The sequence below is a fragment of the Tachypleus tridentatus genome, chromosome 4 (genome assembly GCF_004210375.1).
Source record: "Tachypleus tridentatus isolate NWPU-2018 chromosome 4, ASM421037v1, whole genome shotgun sequence".
NCBI classification, from domain to species: Eukaryota; Metazoa; Arthropoda; class Merostomata; order Xiphosura; family Limulidae; genus Tachypleus; species Tachypleus tridentatus.
Genome location: NC_134828.1, coordinates 76,725,625 through 76,748,101, shown reverse-complemented (window position 1 = coordinate 76,748,101; position 22,477 = coordinate 76,725,625).

The following is a 22,477-nucleotide window of genomic DNA, read 5'->3' as shown; positions in this document are numbered from 1 at the left end:
AGAACGAGCACGACTGGTGTGACGAGATTCAAATCCACGAACCTCAGATGAGGAATCGCGAGCGCCCTAACCACCTGGCCATGCCAGGTCCTTTTTATACGAATTTGTATTTACTATATATGGCAAAACTACTAGTCTGTCACTGTCTCTAATCTTGAATTACTGGCCAGGTGAAAGGTAGCCATTCAGCAGCACCCTTTCAACCGCCATGCATGCTAAGAAAATGAATTGACTGTCATTCTTATAACACACTGGCATTAAAAGGAATATTTTGTGGTGTCACACGAATTCAAAATCTTCTTCCCAGTTCTGAAATCCATTAAAAAAAAAAGTTTCGTATTGATCGTACAAAAGTTCTCGGTAAGTATGAAGATCTAGTTGACTTGTTAAATATTTCAAGAGTAGACTTAACCTTACTTACTCTGTTTTACAAAGATGATTGAATTGCAATGAACATTATGAGAATATTTTCTTTATTAATTATTATAAATCTTACATTTGTAGCAGTTAAATCAAAAGTAAAGATGTATAATAACTTAGGTAAGTGGGCGATTTGAGCAAAAAACGTTTCTGGAATTCTCAACTTATTTATGCTGAAAATTATTTGAAATTTGTTAGAAATGAAGTAGAACTGAACAAATGTAAAAAATCAACAAGAGTAGAATGTATTTATAGGACCTCAAACTCTGATTTAAAGCGGTTTAATGAATACTTGCAAAGGTATAAAACAAGCTTTGTGGGGAGTTTAATATAGATTTATTACAGAGTGGGCACAAAGTTTAATATGCAAGCTTTGTCGATCAAGTTTTTAGTACTAGATTAAATACATTTATCACAAAATAAACCCTAATTACAAGAAAAACATTGTTTGACAACATATTTATGTAAAAACGGCTCGTTTGGGTTGAGAAAATTTTTTTACGTGGAGGAGCGAGCAACGTTTCGACCTTCTTCAGTCATCGTCAGGTTCACAAAGAAAGAAAGAGGTAACTGACCGGCAGCTGACCACATGTTTGAAAGGGGTTGAGTAACTGAGTGCGGGGTTAGATTTTTGAATGTATAATTTTATATCATTTATTTTTATTATTATTATTTATTATATTTTCTCAACCCAAACGAGCCGTTTTTACATAAATAATTTTCTCTACAAGTGGGTTTTCTCGACATCACTGATTATTGTTTAACAACATTCTTTTTACATCAAAACTCTATATATAAATGTAGTAAGTGATATTCTAATAAATGATGTATCGAATCAATAACTAGTGATTCATTTTTTTATAATAATATCACTATAAAAACAAGATAATCATGTTAATCTAATAAGTCTTTGAAAAATTTTCTAGAAGTAAATTAGAATGGTGTGTATTATTGCACAGATGTAAATGAGACATTTAGTAAGATTAATTATGATTTATTAAGATTACATAAAAGTTATTGACCAATGATAAAACTAAAACAAAATAAAAATACAAAGATTAATTAATATTTCTAGAAAAAATGCTTTGTCTGAAGATTGCTTTAACAATAGAGATGAACTAGCTGAAAGGAAATAAAAAATGCCAAAAACTAACTACAAAGTTGAAAGAAGAAAATTTGTTTGTTTTGAATTTCGCTAATTTCCAACTAATTACAAACTACTTTTCGTGAAAAAACAACTATAGATAAAATTATTACAATAAGGACACGTTTGTTAGGATCCATTGCAGCCGGATTCATGTCATGTGATGATAAGTAACAAAACCTCTTCAATGTACATATACAGGTCCTTTAGACAATTAAACTTTAACTTGCGTATGCACGAAATAACTCAGATACTCTTCCATATGGTCTGCAAACTTACTACAAATGCTCATCTATGTGCAATTTACAAGTACATTAGCAATAATTTCCAGTCATTTTAGCTATATAAAATGTTTTATGCACTGTATCTAATAACCTTAACTATTCTAGCTTTACTGTAACTTAATGGTTATTACATGATGTATTGTACACATCCTACAGTAGCCACAATTCGATATTATCAAAAGAAGAAATACCACACTTTTTCGTTAATTATCAGAGTAGTCAAGTTGCTCCTCTAATGGCACTATTTGTTTAACTCTTTTCATACAGTGAAACATACGGTGCTTTACAAAAGTATTCATCCCTACCAATAATGTAAAATTTTAATAAGAGACAAATAATGTAAACAGTGTATTTTAATGAACGTGTTTTTATTCAAAACTTTAATGATCAAACTTAACAATACAATGTATCAAGGAGGTTGAATATCAGCGAAGAAAATATATCAGGTCATCCCTTAAGTAATGTCCGGTTTTAGGTTTAGAAAAAAGAGAAAGGATTTCAAATACTTTTAGTGTGATTTAATCAATAATGTATGTTCCATTATTATTAAATGCTTCCTACCAATGATTCACAAGCTTCTGAATGCCACTTCTATAAAATTCTTGGGGTTTGGAGGAAAAGAAGGTAAGAGGGTAGTTTTGACATCTTCATGTGTTCCAAGCTCTTTTCCATCAAAATAGTCCTGCAAACTTCGGAACAGATAATAATCAGATGGGACAAGGTTTGGAGAATATGGAGGAAGGCTAAGTTTTTCCCAGTCTAGCTTTTCAATCTTTGCAGATATGATCCTTGCTGTATGGGCCGTGCATTATCCTGGTGTAACATAGTGCCTTTACGATTGAGTTAAAGCAGACCTCTTTTCTTTTAGTGCAACATTCAAGCGCTCTAACTGTTGACAATGGAAGTAAAAGAGGATCACACCAACAATATCCTACCAAACGCTTAACAAGACTTTCCTAGGGTTGAATTTATCAACACTGAGCCATTGTCTGCGGCGTTTAACATTTTTATAAAATATCCATTTTTCATATCCAGTCATTAACCTGTCCAAAAAAGGTGATTTACGTTCACCAGTGTTGCTCAAAGGTTGGCTTCTATCAAATCATGAAGGACCCATTTTCCAAGTGTTGACACCTTTCCAAGCTGTAGCAGATGACGGTGAACAGTTGAATGGGTTGAATTGAGCTTCTGTGCCAGTTCTTCAACTGTTACAACACATCGAGTGTAGCTAGCTGCAAGTCACCATTAAACTCAACAGGGCGACCTGAACGTGGCACAACAGCTGTTGTCACCTGATCAGAACTTCTGAAATCACCTTCGAAATTTTCTTTCATTGAGAGACTTCGCACCATAAACACCTTGAACGTTTCATGTAGTTTCTGCACTATTGCCTTTTTTAAACTCATAAAGCATTATATGCCTAATGTGCTCCTCAAACACATCCATCTTTATAAAGATTTATTTGATTAATGATCTGAGAAAGTGGAATTGGATTAGTTTCTTTTACTTGTCTGAACATTTTTATACACATCCTACTACATATTTTAGTCATTAAAGCCTTCTGCAAAGACAAAAATGATGAGGCACTTTCTGTATTAAATTTTCTGACATTATTTATGGGATGACCTAATATAAAGTGAAATTTGTTGATTCTACAAGTATTAAGCCAACTAAGTCAATACTTGGTGGAAGCATTTTTGGCAGCACTTACTGCTGTGAGTCTATTTAGATATGTCTCCACCAGGTTTCAACGATAAGATACTGTAATTTTTGCCTATTTTTTCTGGCAAAACTGCTCCAGTTCTGACAAATTCTTTACGGATCGCTGATGGAGTTTAATATTAAAATCTCGCCATAAATGTTCCAGTTAGATTCAAGTCACAACTCTTACTCGATCGTTCCAGGACATTCACTTTCTCCTTTTGAAGCTACTCTAGTGTGGCTTTTGCATTGTGATTCGTGTCATTGCCCTGCCAAATTGTGAATTTTTGACTCCATTTTAAATTCTTGACTGACTCAAGTATGTTTTCCTTTAGAATTCATCTGCACTTTGCACCACCCATCGTCCCCTCAATCCTGACAAGCTTCCCAGTCTCTGCTGATGAGAAGCATTCCATAACATGATACTGCCACTAAAATAATTAAAAGTTGGGATAGTGTTAACTGGGTGATGTACTGTTTTGGGCTTGCACAAGACATAAATCTTTGAATTTAGACCGAAAAACTTAATTTTTGTCTCGTGTGACCACAAAACCTTTTATTACATGTCGGCAGTACTACTTACATGCTTTGTTGCAAACTCCATATGAGATATAAGATGATTATTTTCCAGTAATGACTTCTTTCTTGTCACTCGTTCATCTAGATCAGCTTTCTGTAGGGATCAGGATAGTGTCGGTGTAAGAACACTAACTACCATAACAGACGGGGTATTTTGCAGTTTTTTTCAAAGTCACTGTTGACCTCACAGCAGCATCCCTAACTAGTTTTCTGTTTGCCTGGCTGTTTAATTTGGAAGGGCGATCTGATTTAGGTAGTTACTGATGTTTGAAACACATTCCAATTCTTAATCAAGGACTTCACATTACTCAAAGAGAAAATCAACGATTTTGGAATTTTCAGGTAACCTTCTTCTGATGGATGCTTCTCTACCTGACTTGTTTGACAAGCTCCCTGGTCTTCATTGTTGATTTGTCGTATCCCTATGCTATTTGTGGTTTCAACATATATATTTACTCCGAAGCCAAGTTAAACCTCTTCTATTACATGTAAACAGAGACCATTGCATTAATCTTGTGACCTCTCAAACTAATTTTTGCACCTGAGCTGATTTAGGGTTTTCGTAGCAAAGGTGGTGAACACTTACACAATTGAAAATTTTGTAATTTTCTTTGAAAATCTAACTTACGTAATATCAGCGTTTTTGTTTTTTTTTTTTTTAGAATTATTAGTATGGAGTAGATTGTGTACATTCTAAATATAAAGTCCCAAACGGTAACAAAATAGGGAAAATTTGCAAGTAATTGAATACTTTTCAAGGCACTGTATACTGTCAGGATTCTTCTGCTGGTCAACTGAGAGAAACATAATATAATAAAGTTCACTTACTTTTCTTTACTCTAAAATCTTCCCAGCCTCTGATTTTTGGAAACACCATTACACAGAGGGTTAATCAGTGATACATGGCTTCAACTTTTCAGTGATCTACTGCACAACAACGAAAACGTTCTGCAGCTGATAACTTCATGAAGTCAGTTGCCTGAGGATCAGTTCAGCTTTAATAAAGCTACTTCAATAATGCAGAAACGTACCAAAGCCATACCTTATTTCTCTGCTCAAACGTCTGTCCAAACTGTCTTTTTGCATTATCTCTTTAGCTGTACCATATCCTTACTAACTGCCGACATATAATTTCATATGCATCAACTAATGCAGGCCCCAATCGCTCCATAAATTATTCGGAACATATGGCAAACTTACTCTGGGAAAGGAAGAACCCAAACATTCCATCCATTGGGATTTGTATTTCCCAGACAAACGTCAGCAAATCTGATGAAAATTCAAACGATTTTTGATACTGTTGCAAAATATGCCATCATGACATGTGACGCGTTTTTCCAGTCATGGGCTTAAAAAACGTGCAACCATAAGTTAAAAACGTATTCTACCAAACCATCAAGCGGATATTAGTTTCTACCTCACTATTAAGTTTTACATAATTCCTCAAAGACTGGTAAATTAGTTCCATAACCTATGTTAATCTCTCCAGGTGTTCTTAAATCACGTTATCCACAGCACAAGTAACACTTTAGCGATGAAATACAAATATGTATCAACCAATGGATAAACGTTATCTCACTTCGTGAAATAATCCATAATGGCCAACACATATCAATTACATTTATCAGTCTCTTGAATCCCACCTTGAATTAAATTTTGGCATTACATATTCACCATAACAATCAGTGTTCTTACATATTGCATAAGATGATATCATAAGTTTTAAAATTATAATTATTTTCCCATGAAATTTGCTTTGAGCCATTTTGTAAATTTTTTGTTCGCATATTAAAATTATTGTATCTTAAGAAAGGTTCTAGAATAATATGAATGATAACATACAGTCAATGGGTACGGTGAAGCGAGTGTATAGTATATTAATGCAGACATTTAGAATTTGTTTTGCAAATTATGGGCATTAATTAAGATAATGTACAGTTAAATGCCCACACATATGCTGTAATTTATCCAGGAATTTTAAAACACTGGACTGTTTGACAAGCATTTGTTCATTTAAAATGACTTTGCATTAACAGAGTCTTGACGTGCGTCATGCAACAACTGGGCTTGGAAACTAAAGTCACTTTTCACGTTTAGACATGAAGACGTTAGTTATATCATCGTACCACTGACACGTCTTTAGAAATAGATATTAGCATGGAAATACAAACATTTAAACAAGTTTTAAACATTCTAAGAAATACATAGATCTAACAAATTTCTAAAAATCGATCAGTTGATAAGACTATGTATTTACATATGTATGTAAGAGATAATAGCGATACAGGGTTTCAACTGATAAGTTGCTAATTATGGATTTTCTTGTAGCATATAATAGGAGGAAATGCAATATTGCCATATTAAACCTATGTTGGTCTAATATAATAGCCACAATATTTAATATACATTTCCTGTTGAGCAAATATGAAAAAAGGGCGGGAAATGAATATTACAAGTGTTATATTACTAATTTTAGAGCCTTCTTGTCTTCTGTCAGTTTAATACTCAATGATTTTGTATTTATATGTTTTACAGAACCGAAAATGTATACCTATAAATTAAGCTTCTCTTAAAGAAAGGCTGAGCATAGCCTGGTGGGTATCGGACGAAACTCTGGGTTAAAGATGCATTATAAAAGTGACAATCAAATCCCTCTATTATATAAGAGTAGCTCAAGAGTTTGGCAGTAGATACTGTTAACTAGCTGGCTTTACTCTGTTGTATTATCGGTCTCATTGATGTACTAGAGTTATCGATAGAATCTGCAGAATAACAAGAAGTTTGTCAGAAAATGTTTTGTTAAGTAAGAACTTCCGTCTTTTTAGATTTGGGTGGGTTTGAACCAACGACAAAGCTACACACAATATTTAACATAATGGAACGATCTTTATTTTAGACAAACAACAATATAAGGCAAAACAAGTCCATTTTGTGATACTTTTACTGAATAGCTCTTAACGAATCAATCACGTCAATCGTAATATCTGTATAATTTTGTTAAAGACTGAAAAAACATGGCCTTATATACTAATAACACCAGAGTGCCTAATAGCCTCTCACACTTCAAAACATTGACTTGCCAATGGAAAATTACACCATAATTAAATGACTTATTTCCGTGAGGAAGAGAAAACACATAGAACGTTTGCAAACCACCTTTTCTCTAAGAATAAAAATAATTGTAACTATCGTAGTCAGTTATTTTCTAGTTTTGTGCAAATGTCTGAAATAAGAAAACATTAAAGAATCTAAACAACATTTAAAGAACTATGAAAATAGGAGCTTACGGGAACAAAAGAGTATCTGACATCATGTCCAAGCATTGTTTCTACTTATACAAAAATTATCCGTCTCATCAACATTACTTTCATTACATCTACTTATTGTCTGCCTTCGGGGTTTCATTGCTCTAACAAAATAAGAATATTTACTATTACGTTTTCGTAGATTGAGACCAGCGTTAAATGAACTATTGTACACGGTACAAAGATATTACAATTTTGCTTCAGGCTTTTGATAAAATGGTGATGAACAACATTCTTCTAGTCCAATAATTCAATCGATAAGACAGAAGGACCAACTAATCAATGTTGGGTCATCGTGAATCTCGAGTAAGGCTTCAATAGTTTCAGTTTTGAGAAAACATTTTTCTTTACTAGAAATCATGGTATGTAATTTTAGGAGATTGTTCAGTACAATATATACATTTGGGAACATAGAAATGATTTTATTGTCTACAGAAAACTCCACTGTATGAACTGTGTTCGTTTTTCTCGGAATTATTACAGACAGTACTATTGGTTGAACATGAATTTCCAACACATTAACCTCTATTGATCGATATTGTTAATATGCGGTTCCTTACGTAACATTAATTCTAGTTTTTTATTGTCCTCCGTGGGTCAGCAATAAGTTTAAGAATTATGATGCTAAAATCCGAGACAAAAATTCTGCAATGAATAGAGCAAATAACTTTGTTGTTTTAATGGTACGTGTGTTCATTTCAGAGACGTTAAGAATAATAATAAAAAATACTGGGTTTGAATGGACTTGCTCCTTTCTTTATATTCAAGTATAGATTTTTTAGTGTTTTTTAATAGTTTAGTTTCTAGTTGGAAATTGCTATCAATTTCCGCCTCTTTGAGAAATGATTGTGCATCTGTCAGAACCCTTGCAAATCCTTCATCAGACTGATCATTTTCTGAGAAGATTACATTTTTTTCTATAACAGGAATCAAAGAAAGTGTTTCCAAGTGAGGTCTGTGTGGAGCTTTACTCGCTATGTTCACTTGGGAAAAACCATATTGAGGTAAATCACAAGAAGACAGAAATTTTAGCTTCGGAGATCAGCTGTGAGTTTCTTAGCTTCACAACTTGGTTTTGTTCCATTAGTTGGTTGTCTTCTGATAGGGGTACTAAGACATCATACACGTCTGTAATGTGAAAAAAAGACCATTCACAGGTTCTTTTACATTCCTCCTTCGACTTGCTTGACATTTAGTAAGGTTACATAATTTTCGAAAAAGCCTCTTTTGTATGTAGCCCCAGAAGAAAATACAAAAACGCTTTCAATCACTCCAAAAATAAACGTAGAGCCTTAAAACAGATAAAGCAAAGCTGAGTGACTAAGTATAACGTGACACGGAGAATGTTTCAAATACTGAGTTCTAATTCGTCTTTTTTATCGATAGCATCGCTGTCTCACTAGCACATATTGAGTGTATTGTTTCAATAGATTCATAAAATATTTTATAGACTCCCTTTGGCTCAGTTGTAAATCTTTTGACTTAAAATAGTAAAACATCGAGTTTCGATACCTGTGATGGGTAGAGTACAGATAGCCCATTGTGAAGTTTAGCGGTTAACAATAAATAAGCCAAACATCCTCTAATTTCGACTTTTCAATAATCCACTTTTCATTCATGTCATCCATCCGTTGTTACTAACATCCAATACAATGGGATGGTATTCCATATTTTTGTTAAGCTCATGAATTATTCTGTGAATTATTTTACAAGTAAGTAGCTGTATAAGTTCACTTAGAATTATTTTCACATAATAACGAACCATAGCTTCCTATATCTCTATTATTTTCAAATTCTCCATCATTGTAAAACAAATATGTCACTATCTTATTATTTTCACCTAAAATGTTCTAAATTCTTCAAATGTAATACACTGCTGTAAATGTTACAAATCTCTCTAAAACACCTTTATAATGCTTAGTCTTAGATTTAATTATGTTGAGTTTTTAACTTAATAGCATCTCCATTTTTAGACCTACTTCTTAGTTTCTTCAATATATTAAAACCTTCCAATTGATAATATTATGTACTACGTTTTATTAGTATTTGCCCTATGTTCTTCCAGTCATTAACACCAAAATCAATTATTTCAAATCGTGAAGAAAAAAAGCTTATAGCAGAAACAAAACATTAAACTTCCTTTTAACTGAATAAATAATCTATTGGTAACGCATCATTTATTATAAATAGATTGCAGCAAATAATCATCCATTTTTGTAATGTGAAAGATTTGAATATTTTACTTATAGTGAATACCTTAGTACAAATTCGTGTTTTAAATTGTTTCTGGTATAATCTGAAAATTATGCAAAATCTATTGAAACTTTAGTGACGTGACCATCATCAATCTCTTCAACAATATCAATAAGAACTTTCTACTGCTGTTTTTACTATCAGTTTTAGTTTTATTTTCGTTATGATATTTAATAAGTCTTCATCAATAGCTGACTCGTTTCTTTCACAATAATTTCTTCCACTGCCTTAAAATCATTCTTTACTAAATTTTAAATAACTTGTTTATAGTTTTTATGAATCTTCCTTTGTTATCTTCCATTTATTGTAGTCGTTGCCAGGCAGTCGATATCTAATATCTGGCATTTGGTTTTCTTAAACATTAATAAACACATAATAATAAATTAACAGTTTTACAAAGAAAGAAACTATTCTAAAGTGTCAGATTTACATCAGTAGTTAGAAAGCAATCTAAATAAGCTCTTGAGCTCTCTTATAAAAATAATTTTACAATTTATTTTATTATCATCAAACTGGTCTATTTTATTTTAAATGTAACTATTATCAAAATTAATGTCTAGACGCTGAGCAACGGCTAAAGTAATACTTACATTATAATTCACAAACTCGTATATTCTAATTATTTACGTTTGGCAACATCAGAACTTTTTGAATACTCCAGTTAATGACTATTTGGTAAACTGTTTGGGTTCTAACCAAAAGAATGTCTTATTTTAATATTTTTGACTACGAGTTAAATGTTTAAGTTCTCAAAAGTTTAACGATTACTAAAAAAAGTCAAGGTAACATGTTTGTAAAACACTTCAGTTTTAAATTTTAAACTTTCCTTAATCAAAATCGAAATGTCTAGTAGCTGTGAGAATTAGTTATTAGATTTCCGAATAAATTCGAAATCTTAATAGATTATCTGGTTTATAAAATAGAAGTGGCATAGATTTACATTTCTGTTAATGTTAGTGATACAAGTTCAGTACTAAATTGGAGTCACGATTACCCCACTTTCATTCCATGGAAGCACTAATGTGCTAAAAACACATAACCTTCATAAAATATTGCATGTATATATCACATATGTGTGCGTTTGTACAATTTATATCAAATTTTAAACTTGTACATCAAGGAATGTAAAATTTGGTACTCGAAGTTATAGAGTTTTGGCTAAAGTATATAAAAACAAATATGTAACTAGGTCCCGCTAATAATCAAAGGCTCGTGAATGTGATCAGTGAAAATATATCTATAGAAACGCTTAAAATAATAAAAAGAAAATCATACATATTTTGACAAGAAAAAACAGCTGTTTATGATTGTTTGAAGCACAATGCGCTTGAGAAGTGTAAGCACAATAAAATAAAGATGACGTAATCGGATAAAACTTGATAACGTAAAATTAAATATTGAACAACAAATGAATTAAAATAGCGTGAAATTAAAGTAATACAAAACAATAATAAATAGAATAGGTACTAACTGGTGATGAAAACAACAGAAGCGATGCTTGTTAGATCAAATCATCTCGATTTAAATAAAGTAAAGAACCTTTCACTCAGAAAGAAAGTGTCTTCTAAAGCTTAGCCAATTAGAAGAATTTCTGAAAGTTGCAAAGACAGCTTTCCGTTAAGAAAGTACTGACCACTACATACAGCTGTCCCAAGTAGCGATAAAGATAATCTTATCTGGTCACTGGTTTAAAGATTTCTCTCTGATGCCTAACATTTACTAGTTGATGTCAGTACATACTTCCAAATCAAATCTTCCTGAATTCCTTGGTTATGGGAATTAAAATTAATAATGGAAACAAATCAATATAAAATGGCGCTTTAATTGGATGGTTTGTTTGTTTGTTTTGTTTTAGAATTTCGCGCAAAACTACACGAGGGCTATCTGCGTTAGCAGTCTCTAATTTAGCAGTATAAGACTAGAAGGAAGGCAGCCAGTCATCGCCACCAACCGCTAACTCCTGGGCTACTCTTTTACCAACGAATAGTGGGATTGGTTGTAACATTATACCGCCCCCACGGCTGAAAGGGCGAGCATGTTTGGTGCGACGGAGATTCGAACCTGTGACGCTCGGATAACAAGTCGAGTGCCTTAGCCATTAGGCCCGGTGTTAATCTTAATAAAAACAACTCTCTTATTATTAACAGCGTCTTCACTGTTATAGATTTATATTGCACATTTTCATCATTTTGAACAGTTTACTGAATAATTTTTTTTAATCACAAAATGTATGATGTATAGGGGTAATTTGTAGAATGCACAACATTATTTCAAACTTAAAAATTCATGTTAGAATAATAATTTTACCTATTTAACGAAATTTTTGTTTCGACTCAGAGAAACAAACAAGTATTTATCTTATAAATTCATGTTCTATAAATTCTTATAAATTCATGTTTAAATATCTTCAGATATTAAATATTGTATATAATACAATTATTTAAAACCATTACTTTCTCATTCAGAGAAAGGGAATTTAATCTTTCAGGCTAAAAATATAAAACTGAACTTCGTTGTCATAGCAATGAATTCAAGTTAATACTCAAGAAAAGGTTTGCTTTTTTTAGCTCAGAATTTTTATCAGCAAATGTTTGAGCTCACGTAGGTTTCAGTTGTACTTGACCAAAGAACTGTGAAGAACTAAAATACAGTGGTGCCTAGATCTGGAGAAGTGTAAGCAATTTTAATTTGAGTCTTGTCCTGACTTTTAAAACTTTCCAACTGGACTCGTGTATTGTAGTAGAGTAATAACTGTTTATTTCCATTACAAAAATGCAATCGCAGCATAGTGAAATGTTAGTAATTTGAACTGAAATACTTTCAGACTAGAAAAGTGATCTATGAATGTATCATCTCACATGATAGAAACTTCTTTATTCAAAGAACAAAATAACACATCAGGACAAATTGTCTGTTAGTGTTTTTATCCGTGACACGATTTTTACAGAAGGCTTGATTTTAGGTTAGTATTTGTTTCAAAATTTCATCCAAAGCTACATAGAGCAGCATAGACAGCTCACGCAAAATTTTGAACTGATATATCTGAAGAGAAAGTAGTCAGTTAACACCACTTTCGAATCGAATTTGATTTGATTGGCCTTGTATTGTAGACTTAAAACTCCAAATTACGGAGCGTGTTTTCACGAAACCTAAAGTATGATTATGACTTGGCTTAAGAAATGTTTCATTTATGCATTTCTTTGTGAATTTAAGTATCACTTGTCCTCTAAACTGTACCTATCAAGTAAGAGTATTCAATTGGTAATTTAACTTTACATGTCTTGTATTCATAAAGGTTATTTTTACTCTCTTCTGTATTAATTTCTGCAATACCTATCAAGTAAGAGTATCCAATTGGTAATTCAATTTTGCATGTCTTGTATTCATAAAGGTTATTTTTATTCTCTTCTGTATTAATTTCTGACATTGTAAAAAGCTTGTCAGTTCGTTATATAGAAATGACTTCATTACTTTATAGATTATTTCTAGTTCCGATCTATGTACTCAACTTACTTAATAAAACATTTTATAAGTATAATATAATCCTCAACTACTATTTCTCGATGTTTCGAAATTTTCTCGGTAGAATTAAGGCATACAAAACATCATTAGTTTAATTAGTACTTATTGATATAAATCAATAAAAATACAAATTCCATGATGTGTTTGTGTGATTTTAGTTTGATAGGTATTTAGTATAGTAGGCTATACCAACAGCCTATTACACAATGAATAACACTGTAGACCAAAATGTATCTAGACTCTAGAGAAATGACGTTTTTTTGTACTTGTTGGACAGTCATAAGTTTACGGACTTACAGCGCTAAATTTGGGTTTGATTTCTCCCTATGGAATTATCAAATCGCCCGCCCAATTTTGCTTTGATCTTAAAGTAAACAAACAAATAATTTTTGGAATATTATTTATGAATAAGTGTCTTTACTTGTTTTCTAAATAAAACAAAAAGCAAAATAACTTGTTGTTAGGCAAACAATGTATATCCTTGAAATCGGACGGTTATATGACAGTAATCTTAACAGTATATTCTTCAATCGTACTTTTATTTACCGGGCATAAACCGAATCCACATTAATGAAAGTAATTATGGAAATACAAAGCGATATATATACAGAGTCACAAACAACGAGCAATGACAAATAGACAATAGTTTCAGTAATGGTACGAAACGTTTTACAAGAAATGTAACACAAAATCGAACAAATTCCACAGCATACGAGTATTTTGTATGTTGATTTATTGGTTTACACTTTGTTTTCGTTCTCCAATACCTCTACTGTTTACATAAGCTCATATATCCTCAAAAAATATTTATATCAGGACAAACCATAGTTCTGAGTATTCCATCAGCCTCTTTACCGACAAGCTTTCGTTTTAAAACATGCCCACTGACTGTAGGTTTGGGATCAACATCTTCCTGAAAAATGAATCCCTCTCCAATGAGTCATATTTCTAAGGTAATAACATAATGGATCACAGTCTATTGTCGTCAGTGTTGTTCATCATCAGCATTGTTGGCTGAGATGTCGTCCCACACCTGTAATGAACCTTCAAAATGCTATTAGGTTATCCACATATAAATGTCGTTTTTGAACTGTGAAGTTTGAAAAAGTATAAACCAGTGATGTAAAACATACTTTAATCAAAGTAAGCACCATTTGTTTCAACACACTTTTACTAACGTGTAACGATCCTGTTTATGCCCGTGTTGTAGAAATTAGAGTTTCTATGGTCATTGAACTCCCTGAAAGCTTCTTCTGCAGCTGCCTGGTTTTGAAAGCGTTTACTGTTCAAAAAATTGTCAAAGTGCTTGAGAAAATGAAAATCTATAGGGGAAAGGTCTAGGGAATAAGATGAATGAGACAGAATCTTGATTCCCAATTCGTTCAAGTTTTGGAGCATCATCCTTGACAGGTCTCATAAAGTCAATTTTGTTGATCTTCAGTCAGCTCATGCAGAACCCACTTATCCAACTTTTTTGTCTTTCCAGTCGCACTCAGGTAGTTTGCAGTGCTTGTCCATGTTGCCTTGGGGATTGCAAAACTTACTGTGATTAAAGTTGAAACAGTAGACAATTAAAACACCTTGTAAGCGAGAAATGTTGAATTAAACAAACCAACCAACGATAAGTTTATTCAATATTCTGCTTCTAAATGCCATCGTGAGAATTTCGACATTTATTTCTGGACAACCTAATACATTGTATATTATATAGTGACATAATAAATCACGGTCTACTGTTGTCAATGTTGTGTACATCATCAGCATTGTTTGTTGAAATGTCGTCCCACGCTTGTACTGAACCCTCAACGTGCTACATTCTATATGTTATATACTGACTATGACACAGTTCTCCTCGCCATCGAGCCTTTCATTGTCTGTTGCCATAAATCTCGAACTTGTATTAATCTCTAAAAAGAACACATTTCCAGTTTTCAGTGATGACGAGAAACCCACTTGTTGAAATCAAAACGGCTCCTTTGGGCTGAAAACACTTTACATAGAAGAGCAACAACGTTTCCAGTTGTTTTTTTTTCATTTTTCTGTTTGTGGTTTGATGACCATTTAACCTCTTAGTCTGGTTACCAATTTTCAAGAGAAGCAACATTGTCACTGAGACCAACCTCGTGATACTGTGTATTATTACAGATATGTCATTTGCAGACATAAGTATTAAAATATAAGGTCGCAGGTATGGTTAGGTTTTGCTACTTATACCAGCATTGTCCCTTTTCAAGTGCTCAGAAAGACATCCCTTAGCAGTGAGGGGGATAAACATGGTTATTGCTTTAAATCTGTTCTAAAGATTATACCCGAAAATATTCCAAACAACATCAAAAGTACTCTACTAGTGAAAAACTGCGCATAAGCTTTATATGTAAGAAAGTGAGAATCACTGGATGGCTCAGCGGTAAGTCTAAGGACTTATAGCGATAAAAATTGGGTTCCGATACCCGTGGTTAAAGACAATTTACCAACAAGAAATAAAAATAGAAACATTGTAACAATATTATTAATAATTTAAGTTTTAGTTATGTCACATTTAAGCAGCTTGTTTTTATCAGATTTGATTTGTTTTGAATTTCGCTCAAAGCTACACGAGAGCTATCTGCGCTAGCAGTCCCTAATTTAGCAGTGTAAGACTAGAGGGAAGGTAGCTAGTCAACACCACTTACTACCAACTCTTGAGCTACTCTTTTACCAACGAATAGTGGGATTGACCGTCACATTATGCCGCCCCCACGGCTGAAAAAGCGAGTATGTTTGGTGCTAATGGGATTCTAACCCGCGATCGTCAGATTACGAGTCGAGTGCCTTAACTACCTGGCCATGCCGGGCCCTTTGTTATTAAGACTATTATTGTCGTCTTTGCGTTACATGTATAACAGTCTGTGTTTCAGATATTTACGTTGTAAAATGATACTGTGCACTTCCAGCATCATACCTTGAAAACTTCAAGGAAAGATTTATAGTTCATCAATAACTCAAAGACATTTTAACTCCCTAGTTTCAGTGTTCGAAGTATCAAAAGTAGTCATTATGTCTGCATGTATACACACAAGAAATGAACTCCCTTTGTAGAGTTGGAAACATGAAAGATCGATACTGAAATAGCTATAAGCAGTTTTTCCTGCAAATAGAACTAAAGTTAAATTTTATTATTTCAGAAAACTTAGCCTTTGTTTGCGTCATAGTTCTTATGGGAATATTAAGAATATATATGGAAGAACGAGGTCATAATATTTAAGCAGTTTTTCTTTCTTAACGTTTAACAATATCTTCCAGAGTAATCTTCTGCGTTTAATATACATATATCTAAAATATGTTCGTAATGTATCTTTTATTGAACATTAACGCTAGGGAAAAGCAAAATTTCTGGTAATTCAGCAGAATTATGCACATAGTACCGAATATTTCTCTTTCTTTATATTCAATTAAACATATGTTTCCATGAGCAACTTCTTACTGTAGAGACAACAATAAAGTTTTCTATTATCAATGGAATTTTTAAATATTATCTTAAATAAATAGAAACTAAAACAGAGTCATAATTTGCATTAAAATTGTTTGCTGTTGTTTGAAATTAAGCACAAAACTACACAATGGGGTATCTGTGCTCTGCCCAATACAGGTAGCGAAATCCAGTTTCTCGCAGTGTGAATCCGCAGACATACGGTTTTGCCACAATATATTAAACGTACATTAGGTAAATAACGAACAAAATTGTTTTCTTAACATTTTTTGATAAAACCAGTTTCCACTTAAGCAAATGACAAAGACGATCCTTGAACAACGTTGTTGTTTTAATTTCCTTGGACTCTTCTTGTTATTTAACTTGTTAGTGAAAAGCTAAGTTGCTGAATAAATATTAATTAATTTTCAACAATATTTTATGTTTGATGAAAAAAGTATCCCATGATTCACGAATAACCTTAATACATCACTAACGAATGTTTCACTTACATTATTCTGTCACCCATAGAAGAATTTTCAGTGTTTTTAGTACTTTTTAAGCTGTTATCCTTTCCGTTCCTTTGGAGCTCTTTATTTAAAAAATAATAATAATAATTACCCTTTGATGTAGAACTGAATTTTTGTTGTTCCTCATTGAACATTGACGAAGTTGTCTTAGTACACTGAAAAGCGTGATATGGTATTACATAGCCTGGAAGACGACGAACACAGCCATGTTGTAATCAGACTAAATGTTTGTGCAAAAGGATCTGTATATTTAAAAACAAATAAGGTTTACACACGGAACAAAATTTCTTACCTTCAAAATTTCAGTTTGAAAGATTAATTTATCTTTTTGAAAATAACGAATGCTGTTTTGAAAATATAATCACATCGGACTTATGTTTTCCTTTTCCTAATCTCTTCTTCTGCCAAACACAACTGACTCCATTTCCAACAAAACAAGCTTATAAGAAGAATTCCTATTTACTCGGAAAGAAAGCTCAGCATTGAGTATTTATATTTCTTCTTATACTTTCGTGCAGAATAAAAATGAGAAAGACAATAACAAGTAACTGTAGCTCTTCCATTGTCATTAGATATATATCTTTTCCAAACCACTGTCGGGTGAGTTAAAAGTTTTCTACCACAATGAAGAGATGGTGTAGCCCTTGAAGCTTTAAAAAAATGTACAAGTTTTAAATTTTACTATGAAATACCATAACATTTTTTAATGTTTCTTGATTTTATGTTTATAATAAACCGACACTGGAGGAATTAGTTTTTCTTAAATGTGGCAGTTAAAAAGTTATACGAGTTAAATATTCGTTAAGAATTTGTTGATAAAGTAAAAGGGTTTCTCGTTCAAAACTAGTTTGGTTGTGTTCTTGGTAAAGAGAGTTAGGCGTTTTCAACTTCAAAGCCGCTTTACGCAGCAAGGACAAAACGATTAGTACACAGACATTTAGATTTAAAAGTAGCCTCTTCTAATTTAAAACCAGAAAGAGAAACCGGTTAGCAGTGTCTGCTGTCTATTCTTAACCAAATACACGATGTATTGTTACAGTTGAAAGCATTAAAATTAGTTCAGGACATATTACGGCTCAAACCTTGAATCTTCTTATCTACAGCCCTACATGATAGCCAAAAGGACATACCTTGGTCAATTTAAAGTCTAACAAACTTATAGTGCAAAGTTATAGTGCTGTAAAGTACTCGCATATCATTCTAGATTCTTCTTTCTGGTATCTTCACGCATCATATGATGTAGGCTCCCTCTAGCGTTCCATATCACAATTATAACTAAGGATGTGTTTAAATTTGGAAATGTAACATCATTAAAAACACTGGAACAGTGGCAGATTTAAGGTTGTGTGAGCCCAGGGAGTAATAAATGTTGTAAGCCCTAAATTATATCTACTTTTACATAAAATAAAATTATCAATGGGCCCCCATTAAAACCATGGGCCATGGGGTTGAGCACCCTCTAGCACCTACCTAAATACGCTACTGCACTGGAAGAACCTTGTAAGATAGAAAGTTGAAAAATAACCTCCGGATATTTTTTGTAAAGGCTATGTTGTTTACAGGTTTAACAAGCTTCTGTTAATGTTTTTTCGAATGAAATATTTAACCTTCTAAAGGATCATTAAAATTAAACAAAATGTTTTAACTCTACAATGATAAGAAAAACACATAATACTGATTGCGAATAATATATATAAATATAAAATTCACCGCATGTTAGTAACGCTCAAATTATCTCACTGGTAGAGCGCCTGAGCACTAAAAAGAATTCTCGCTTTCAAATTCCAGTATTATTGAAGCTTCCTTTCCATTTTTTAATTATTATATTTAGGGCAAATACTTTAAACATTCAAAGAAAAAAAAAAGACTACCATAATAATTAAATTTTTCTTAAGATTGAATTTCAACTACTGTCTATGTAACGGTTGTTGTTTTGAATTAAGCACAAAGCTACACAATGAACTATCTGTGATCTGCCCACTACGGGTATCGAAAGCTGGTTTTTAGCGTCGTAAGTTCGCAAACATACCGCTGAGCCACTGGGGGATTATGTAACAGATCAGTCGTTATTTACAGCATTCAGTTCTCACATGGAAGTTTTGCATTCAAATGCCACTCTCGTTGAGATTTTACAGTAATTACGTTTATTATAAATGATAATATTTACAGTAAGCTCTTTCACTACCATTAAAATTAAATCATGAACTTTAGAAACCGGCTATTCGAATTAAAAGATGGCGCGAGCTTCGTACTTCATAGACCTGTTTCTATGTGTAAAACCTTTTAAGCTTTTCAGGTTTCTGTGTATATAGGGGCTGGATTCTTTTACAGTAGGTATCAGTACTTTGTTGGCAATAAATATGAACAGTAAATGGACAGCACAAAATCCTCTTGTTTCAAAACAACATAATCAAAACAAGTCAAACATATGTACAAAGATTCGTTACCGTGTTGGTTATTGCAGTTCTACGTAAAGCTTCAAGTAATTCTCTTGTATGTCAAAAAGTCACACAGACTAGTTCAATTACTTTAGAACCCAATTAATAAAACGAATAATTCTTTTCTCCTCTCTTTCTTAGAGAACAATATGCGAAGCCTTCACTTCAAAATTCACCACTATAACTGGTGGGTAATTATCAAATTTGTATCCAGAGCTTTAAATGATTGTTTCCTTTACATCAAAGTCTACAGAAGTTGGTTCAGTTACTTTAACAAGACAAATTATTATTCTTTATCTGTGTAGTTACAATACTACTGTGAAACTCTAAAGACGTCCGTCACGGTTAAATGCACAGTCAACTAAACTTCAGTTTTTACTTTCACTAACTTAACGTTTCTTTCTGATTTGACTTGCGCTCACTTTGATGTTTATATACAGGACTTCTATAGAGGTTCAGAGAAGCACGAGGTACTTATATCTCTTGAGGGTTCTGAAAATAATAAAAAATGATAGCAAGTTACAACAAAATGAGACAATTATTATCCCAAAAGAAAAGTAAAACATAATCTGTATATATAATTTGCAGCTATAAGTTGAGTGTGTACAACACGTTTTGGTCTGATTGAGAAGCACAAAAACAAGTCGTGAAACTTAACAAAGGCAAAAAAAATTAAGTGCCTATATTTGAAGCTCCCTTTGAGTCTGCGGCCTGGTTCAAATGGCCCTCTTGAGCCTCCATCTAACTTTATCTATGTGTATATATTACTCAACTGAGATCTAGAACTTTTTACAAACTACGAGACGCTATAGCGTAACAATGGTTAGGACGCTCGACTTGTAATCTGAAAGTCGAGAGTTCGAATCTTCATCACGCCAAACAATCACGCCCACTCAGCCGCGGGGGTGTTATAATGTACAATCAATTCCACTATTCGTTTGTAAAAGAGTAACTCAAGAGCTAGTGGTGGATGGTGATGACTAACTGCCTTTCCTCTTGTCTTACACTATTAAATTAGGGGAAGCTAGCACAGATAGCCCTTTTGTAGCTTTATGAGAAATTCAAATCAAACACACCCATCGTAAGAACTAACAACGGGCATGTTTAAATAAAAACAAAAACTTCGGTTTATTAAATAAGTGCTACCCAAAACATATAACAACAATCTAACAAAACCGATGAAGTGTTCACTGTCAGTCAGTCAGCTCAAATAAGTGTGCTTAAATATTTGCTTCTGATATTACACTTTCCCATCTACGTATTTAGCTTAAAATTCAGCCTAGTTTGTCTGCATAATATCCGCAGTGCGCAACTTGGATAGAAGTAAGCTTAACACGGAACTGACGAACGTGGTGATGGCAGGTGTAACAACTGTTTTCTTAGCTCAAACGATCAAGTAGCTCTGTATGCGTTTAATCAAGCATCATGAATTTATCACCATAAAAGTACTGTTATCTACTATGAAGCTTACAATAAGTGCATATTTTTGTTGTTATTTTTTTCTAGTTAGCCACTTTAATGAATTATGACGAACACATTGGACTTCTCAAAGATATCAATGATTTATTTCACTTTTTAAATGTTCTTTTCTGGAGAACTGTTGGTCAGTGTGTTTCTTTAATAGCTAGACCACTTATTGTGTCCACTATGAGAAATCGAAACCAGTATTTTAGTTAAATCGCTAGACTTACTGTTGTCCTATTGAGAGACGGAAATCTAGAAGGTGAGTACAGTATAGGACTACTCATTTTCGTACTACCTAAGGTGCCGTTCGTCAGCTCAATAAGAGCTGGTTCTTCAGATGAATTATGTTTTGGAAATCATCGTTCTTCCTTCCATCGCCTTGTATGTACTGTTCAGTAAATTAGATACGTCGGGTTGTCTACCTGCACAATCCAATGAAGTATCGAGTTCAATTATTTCAGGTCAATAATTTATGAAATTACTGAATGTCACACACAGTAGGCTTAGGTGAATTTTCGAACAAGTTCTAACCAGGTTTTCTTAAATCTTTTGTACAAAGTGGTCGAAATGTACTTAATAGTAAGCTTCATACTAAGCTTCATGGCCAGGTGATTAAGGCACTCCACTGGTGATCTGCGCGAAATTCAAAATCAAACAAACCTAACAAACCCGTCTCGGGCTATTCACCTATCACCCAGCGAGATGGTATTTCATCTCAAAATTAAAATATGTTTACCTGTTTAGTTCAAAGACCTATCAAGAAATGCGCAACTGCTGGTAACATCAACAGTGTTCTTGATGGTTGCTGATCACAACATCTCTCAGCAGCTTGCTCAGGTCACTATCTTTCTTCATCTTCATAAACCTATAAAAGCACTGCCATAAAGTGGTTCGAATCTCTTGCATCTATGTTCATCATGCAGAAAAGTTCGGGAAAACGAAAAAGAGATATTTTAATGTTCAAGTACGCGTATTCACGTTACATGATAAAAGAGTTTCAGCTTGATAAATTAGTTTGTGTGGAAGTCACTGTGACAACTTCTTGGAAAACCTCTCAATAGTATAAAGCGAATCCCGGGAAGCTTCAAACTTTTTTCTTTTTATTAAATCAACACTATGTCTATACAGTTTATATACTTTGGTGGGTTTATAATAAACCGTTTTGCCTACTTCACATCCAAGCAAACTCAGACTCATTAAAATATTTATGTGGGTGCTTATGGAGTGTTGCATTTGAAGCCAGCTAAGCTCAATTCAAGTATCTCAGTCACTGAACAATGAGCAGGTACAAGAAGATTGAAAGTTAGCTTATGTAACTCTTATTTTTAAGGGAGGAGATAAAACTTGTATCAATAATTACAGACCCATCAGTCTTACGTTAGTTGTTGT